Raw genomic sequence first — 7,819 nt, forward strand, 5'->3', positions numbered from 1 at the left:
CAAAAATATCATCACTTAGAAGAAGCTCTCTGTGCCTGGATTTTCTCGTGTGAGTCAGTAGCCAAAATGAGCGAACTTCTAGTCTGCCTGTAAAAACAATTTGTTGTTGTTGTTGTTCTCCCCTGAATTCCAACATGGGCTCCGTGTAATTACTGAACAAAGGAGATGTTCATCAACATGGTTAGTCTGAATGTGAGGGCTGAGGAGTTGTTGGTGATTCACACAGTGATTAGTGTGAGTTAGACTGCGTTCTTCAGGATGGGGTGAGTTAGGGCAGCCACTCTGGAGGAGGGTGACTGGTAGTAGGTGCTGTGAGCTGCCCTTCTTTTCGGAGGGTGGATATTTTGGGGATGATGCAGGCAGAGCAGAATCAGTCCAGGGGAAGGGCTTGGGGCAGCTCCACACTGGGACTAGGGATGGGAGGTTAGATTCTAAGAGAGGAAAGACAGATTTCTGCTATTTCAGTGTGGCTAGGAGCCACCTGAATGTTACAGAAGTGGTCATCCATACAATGGGCTATTTATTCCATAGCCTCTGAGAAAGGAAAGGAGATTTGTGGGTAAAAAGAAAACACACACAAGTCTGCACTGTGTGCTCCCATTTCTGCGTATAATTTGAAAGGTGATGTATGCGAGGGTGTAGGTATGTGTTTGAGTCTTTGTGGAGAATATGCTGGAAGAAACATAATAAGCTGTGTGTTAGCTGTCTTGGAGAAAGAGCCTGGGGACCTGTGTCTGAGGTAGGATTTGAGGGAGTTAGTTGAACTTGTCTGCATACTGCCTTTAAATTAAAAAGAGAACTAGTTAGAATGTTTTTGAGGATTACTCTCCCTTCCCAGGAAAGATGGTAGGGGAAGGGGCAGGGGAAGAGAAGAAGGGAGCGGGAGAAGCAGTGAGGATTCAGATAATCTTTTTGTCCTTCTTTCTTCTAACTTACAAAGCTCAGGGCTCTTGCACTCTCAGACCTTCAGGGTTGTTACCTTGGCTGGATTATGGTTAAGCCAGCACTTCTGGGCTGACCTGGATCTGAACCATCATTTATAATCTCTTTATATGGGAGAAACTATACCGTATTCCAGAGCAAACGCATGCAGACTGCCTTACTCACCCTCTCAATTTCATCTATCTCCTTCCTTTTCAAAACTTATTTTTTAAAAAGGGCTGTAAACTTTGAGCCAGGAGATCCTCTCTGTCCTCATTCTGACTCAATTCATCAGAAATCAAATGACTAAAAGACCATTATGCACATGACTGTGCTCCCCCAAGTTACCCTCTGTCACATTTTAAGTTAGAAAGAGACACATCAGTCTTCTAGTCACACAAAAAATCCTAGTTACATTTTTAAAAATTTTATTTAAAGACAAAAGAAAAAACTTTTATTTAAAGAGAAAAGAAAAAAGTGAAAAAGAGTCCAAGTAACACAGAATTTCAAAAAAATAGAAATCACTAGATAATAGATTACACATTGTCATCTTAGAAATAATTGCTCAAGTCTATTTACTTTTAATTAACATAGGTAAATCATTTCCCTACTAGCTGCTATGGAATGTAAGCAATCATTGCAAGCTACCTCAGTATAATCTCTGAAGGGACGGGTAGTTTAAGTGATCTGAAGATCTATTGAAAAGTTTAGAATGTTTTTAGTCTACTAGCAGAGAAATAAGAATGATAGAAAAGGGGAGATTTTAAGTGGTCATGAGCAAATGTCCATTGAGGAAATGTTGGGTGACAACCAGGGTGTTGCTCTGGCCAGGAACCCTCAGTTCTCAGTTTCTATTGCCTCAGATAACCAGACATCAGTCTGCAAAAAGGAATCCAGCTGCCTGTCTGGTCAACATTGTGTTGACTCCATTGGCCACTGGCTTCCATGGGGATTCACCAAACAGATGCTGGGGAAAGCTAGCCTCTGATTTTGAGGGTGGCAGTTGCTATAAGGATAATTAGCTGGCACAGTGACCACTTTGTGTCAAAATTCTATGAGGGATAATTAAAAGACTGAGCAAGATCATTACCTACTTCTTTATCAATTTATAATAAAGGTTTTTAAGTCCATAATTTGAGAGGTTGGAAAGTCTCCTTATTCTAAATAGGTTTAGGTCCCCTATGTGTGCTGCTTTTAAGGATAGCTGCTTCCATTGCCACATGGAAACTGGTTCTCCCCACTGTGTCTCAGGTTTAATTTCCAAAGGAGATTTGCCCAGAACACTGAGCTGGGACACAGCTTTCATGTGTATTCTCCTGAATGGGCACAATTCTGATGTCTCATCTGATTCAGAGATGGGGTATGTGTCCCTCATCTAAGATGACTTCCCTGTTCTTGGCATTAGCAAATGCTCATTTTCTATGGGCTTAACTCAAAAGGAAAAGGTTGGAATAATCTAGAGTTTTTCCCACTTTTATATGCCTTTATTAGGAAAATGTAAAGTGGGAAGAGAGTAAGAGGTAAAGTGAAACAAAGGAAACTGAAGCAGAACAGGCTTGACATTCCTCTGGAGGATAAAGGAGGATCAGAACCAGTCTGTCTCAGTGAAACCTGTCCTTCAAGTCCGGAAGCATGGCCACCAGCCTAGTGCATCTTAAATGGTGGAACGAGTCCCATGTTTTATTGTAGGCATGTAAGTTTTCTAAGTCTGAACTAGATTTCATTTAAGAGAACCATTTAATAGAAATTTATATTGAAGACTGTTGAGGGTGTTCTATTATTATCTGTGGTGCTATTGTCTAAATATAGTTAAGCAAGGAATACCAGTAACTTTAACAACTAATATAACATGTGAAAGAGTAAAATAATAAAAATATGCCATTAAATCTTGTAATCCACAAACAAGCCCCCCAAAGCCTAAACTCAAGTTCAAAAATGGGCAAGACATGTTTTTATTTTCAAAAAGCAGTGCTGATTTATTTTATCCTGGGCCCTGTAACACAGTGCAGTTGGAATTTGCAAAAGCTGTGTGTCCTCCTTAAAGCTTTCTAGTCTCTTGTAGAGAGCAGAGTTTACAAAGTAAAGGGGTTATGGGGGTGGATCAGGAAATCTGCTAAGGAAATGTTTTCCTTAGCAGAGGACAGAGTAGTCTAGCATTAGTTAATTCTTTGTCAGCTGATTTTAGCACCACATCTGTTATTATTAGAGGGCAACAATGGTTAACATATCAATTAGGTTAGGTTCCCGGGATTTACAATTTTTTACAGAAGGGAGGATTGATTAACATATCAGTTAGGTCACCCAGAGGGGGGAAAATGCATACAAAACAGTAGGCGGCATTACAGGTACTTTGGCTTAATACAAACATAACAAAGCTCTTTTAGCTAGTGTACAGCTTTCCCCACTGATTTTAGTCAGTGCACCAAATCATTGGCTCATGGGGTTTTCAGACATAGGTACCTGTTTATAACCTTGCGTCTTTAAAATCATAAGCTGTATAATTTGAACCTTTGACATAGTTTACTAATCTGTGTATAATACAAGGCCCAATAGGAAGATTAACAAAGTTCTTGCAGCTGTCATTATTAAAGCTGTTAACCAAAAGGAGAAAGAAAACCAACATTTAAATTCACTGTTTTGTCACATAATTAACAATTTTTTAAAAGCCAGATAGAGGCCTCCTTGGGGTCTCCATAAGGGAGAACATAAGATTATTAGTTACATTTGGCAATCTTGAGCTTTAAAGAGTCCTTGGAGGGAATGGCAGTCCACTTATCTGTAGGTTGATCGCCTTTGGAAGCCAGGACCTGCTTGAAGTGGGAATGATGCATCGAGGTAGGCTTTCTGGCTACTTTGATAGCAGTTGGAGTGCTGAGGACTACAATGTAGGGACCTTGTCAATGGCTCAAGAGATCCATGGTGAAGCCTGTTGATGAGCACCGGCGACTCAGGCTCTACAGCAGGGTGTTTGTCCTCTCAGTGGGCTGCAGGTGGAGGATGTTGTTGTTAAAATAACCAGTGGATGGAAGTCAGAACTCCCTGAAGAGTTTGGGGAGACTTAATAAGATCTTGATTAGCTAAATCAGCTCATTTTTCCTCAGAAATCTTAGGTATAAGAGGAGTTCTCTCATATAAAGCCTCAAAAGGGGAGATACCAGTAACATAGAGGATACATTGTGCATGCAAGAGGTTAAAAAAGGAAGGAGACTCCCCTGGTTCTCACCAGTTTCTAAGGCCATTAGTAATTACCATCTTTAAGGTCTGGTTTATCTTTTCTACTTGTCTTGAACTTTGAAGGCAGTAAGCACAATGGAGTTTCCAATTGATCTGCAAGGCTTTGGTTAGTTTTTGAGTTATCTGGGCCATAAAAACCAGGCCATTCTCAGACCCGATGGATAAGGGGAGGCCAAATTGTGGGACAACCTCACATAAGAGCTTTTTGACTATCACAGCTGACTCAGATTTTGTAGAAGAAGCTTTTATCCATCCAGTGAAAGTATCAACCATTACAAGTAAATACTCATGTCATTGAAGTCCAGGCTTCCCCATTTCTGTAAAGTCTACCTTCCAGTGTTCTCTAGGCATAGTCCCACTTAGTGAGTGGTTGCTTTGGGTTCACCAAATGGCACTGAGGTCATCTGAGGCTCACAGGCTGGGCAAGCTTTGATATTAGTCCCCAAATGCAAGTCTTTTCAAGTGCAAATAGGCTTTGACAAAGTAGGTGGGAATGCAGTAATGTCAGGGCTATCTCAAATCCCCACTGATTCTACAGCTGCCTTGTGGGTGGTGGCATCTGCCAAATTATTTCCTCATATAACAAGGCCATCTCCTGCTCAATGGGCTCTACAGCGCATAATAGCCACTCTTCCTGGCATCCAGATGGCAGCCAACAAGTCCAAAATTTGGGAAACATTTTTAATCTTTTGGCCCCAGAAGACAATAAGCACCATTCTTGATAAATGGTCCCATGAACATGGGCAGTAACAAATGCATACTGACAACTTGAGGTCTCACTGAGGGCAATGAGTTCAGCCTGTTGGGCCAATGTTTTTGGCTCCAGGCTTGGTTCCCATAGAATCTGCGAGTCTGTAGTAATGGCTGCTCCCACGACCCACTTACCTGGATAAATTTAACTGCTTCCATCGGAGAAATACAAAGGAACTCTGAATAGTGGCTTATCTGTCAAGTCTGGTCCCCAATACAGATGTGGAGGGGCAAGGAGGGGCATCATCAGGCAGCAGAGTAGCAGGGTTTGAAGCCGCTGTCCCCTTGAAACTGATGGTAGTCAGATCTAGAAGTAATGCCTGATAATGCATGACTTGGGAGTTGGGCAGCCATTGGTCTGGTGGAGGCTTGATGAGAGTCTCCAGCGAATAGGAGGAGACAATTAAGAATTTTGGTCCACAAGTCAGTTTTTGTGTCTCCTCTATCAGGATGACTACCGAGGAAAACACCCACAGACAAGGTGGCCATCTGGCTGCCACATAATCAAGTTTCTTGGAAAGATAGGCAACAGGCCTCTGCCAGGGTCCCAAACTCTGCATCAGTCCTATGGCTCCTCGAAATTTTTGCACTCGGTTTTTAGTCACAGGGACTGGAATCTGTTGGATGGCTTGCATCTGCTGGGAGGAAAGAGTCATTTATTTTTATTTTTTTATGGAAAGTCCAACAACCAATGCAGTTTTTCTGCCCAGCAGAAACCTCTTAAGCCTGGTCTTTAGGGTCCTCCCGGTTGTCAAATATCTTTTAAGCAACCTCTGATAACTGATTGAAGGGCATTTCCTCAAATCTCTCAAACTTTTGCAATTTTTGCTTAATATCAGTGGCCGACTGGGTTACAAAGGCAATATTAATGGCCCTTGCATTTTTAGCCACTACTGGTGTATAAATGTGATAGGGCTTTTGCACTCTTTTCAAAAAACCCCGAGGGAGACTAATAAGTCTCTGTTGAGCCAATTGCCTCACCTCTGCTCTCTTGGGCAAATTGGTGGGTTTTCTGGGGTGCCCTAATGGCTACTGAGAAGAACTGGCGATACCGATAAGGAACCTCCTCATCTCTGGTTGTCCAATTGGGGTGGGACAAAAGGAAAACATGGTTTTGGCATTCTGGATCAGAGGCAGGTTTTATCCGGATGGCACACTGCTTTTTTTTTGTCCCAGGGTGGGCCATTGCCCACATGGCAGGTCACTGTTTTACTGAAATTACATACTTAACAAAAAAAAAGGCTTTTTCATAGGTAACAAAAGTAATTTTGCGGCATAGTCTCCCAGATATCCACAGCACATGCAAGAACTTGTATTTTATCTCTATAATCACCAGTCACATTGGGCACAATAGTTTTTTTTAATTTTTATTTATTTATTTTTTAATTCTATTTAAGGAGAAAAGAAAAAAAAGCAGAGAAAGGGTACAAGTTATACAGATTTGCAGAAAAAAAAATGAACAGTAGGAAATCACTAGTTAATGGATTACATATTGTCATCTTAGAAATAATTGTTCAAGTCACAAAATTAAAGCTTGTAAAGTGGACATTCCATCAATGATACTGCAAACAGTTCTGTTCAATGATCCAATAAAACTCTGATATCATTTTCTATCTTATACACTTAAATATACATGCAGTTATATAGTTTAGAGCACTTTCTTTTCCTCTCTTTTGTACAATTTGGGTTTCATTGCTCCCACGGTTCTTATTACTTTTTTGGAAGAGAGTAAAACCAAATGTGACATAACAGAACACAATCGGTCAAGTCAAAAGGGTGGACATAATAGATAGTGTGAAAACATAATACAAGGTGATCAACAATGGTTACCATAATGCCTCCCGCTATCTCTAATAGAATTGCCTATATCGTTAGTTATAATACAATTGAACAAAACAGTAAAGAATAAAACCGACAAAACCAAAACATTGGAGACATTGTAGGTCTTCAAAAGTAGATAAAAGTCAATGAGAATGGGCATTATAATGAGTCTCATTATCTTCACAGCTGATGCCTAAATTTTCGAACCTGATACTATCCAGCAAAACAGAATAGGGGAACATCAGTTAAAACCAGATGGTGAGAGTAATACAGGGCTTTAAATCGAGGTAATGAAAAGTCAAAGTGGGTTACTATAATATATCCTGTTATTTTTTCCTTTAATTAAAAGGATAAAAATAAAAAAGTAAATAATGGCAAATGTGTATAGCACTTAGGAAAATCAAAATGGAAATTAATGCTCTTAATTTCATGCCATTGCTATTGAAGCAACAGCAATACAAAATATACAAGACGGGTCACATGACTGAGGGTAGACTTGAAAAGTTTTGTTTGTGCTATTATACAAGACCCAGGAAAAAGCACAAAAAGGCAAAGGTCATTGGCGGACGTAAACATCCCTATTTGGATTTATGATGGCTCTGCAGTTAGTTGCACTCATTGTGGTCCTGCTCTCGATCTATGTCCCTGGAGCAGTGTCGAGATTCTCTGTGTCTGTGGTCACTGCTCCCATGGGTCTCATCTCGGTGGTTGTGATCACAATGTGGGGCATAGTGGTCCATGTGTTCACGGGAATAATCTTTTGGCTGCAAGTAGGCAGAGTCTCCACTCTCCTGAGTTTCAGAGTCAAATGTCTCTTGCCTGGAGAGGCCTTGACTCATACTGCTGCGATGCTTGTGATGTGGGGCTGAGGAGGAGGAATGGAGGTGGGATTTTGACAGGTTCCAAGCAAGATTCTTCTTCAGGTTGGGAAGCTGACCAATCAGGAGTGGAGCAATCAGTCACCTGATCACCTGGAGAACCCTGGTAACAAAAGGAACATAACTGGGCTGACCTTGGGCTTAACCAAGGTCAGAGTATAAAGAACTAAGTGGTCATCATGCAAAGACATTCAAGTGTAGTCCTTTGAAAGGAT

The 7,819-nt window shown here is 40.9% G+C and overlaps 1 long non-coding RNA gene across 1 annotated transcript; it reads right to left on the reverse strand.

Moving 5' to 3' along the window:
- Positions 1 to 1,332: 1,332 nt before the first annotated feature.
- On the reverse strand, positions 1,333 to 7,104 carry LOC134473490 (uncharacterized). Its single transcript, XR_010043736.1, has 2 exons — positions 5,041 to 7,104; positions 1,333 to 3,905 (listed from the first exon to the last, which is right to left on the reverse strand). It is a non-coding gene; the product is annotated as an uncharacterized LOC134473490 (long non-coding RNA).
- Positions 7,105 to 7,819: the final 715 nt, after the last annotated feature.

This window comes from Cavia porcellus, unplaced genomic scaffold, assembly GCF_034190915.1.
Source record: "Cavia porcellus strain 051 isolate PalLab524CR breed Dunkin Hartley unplaced genomic scaffold, mCavPor4.1 scaffold_27, whole genome shotgun sequence".
Lineage (NCBI taxonomy): Eukaryota > Metazoa > Chordata > Mammalia > Rodentia > Caviidae > Cavia > Cavia porcellus.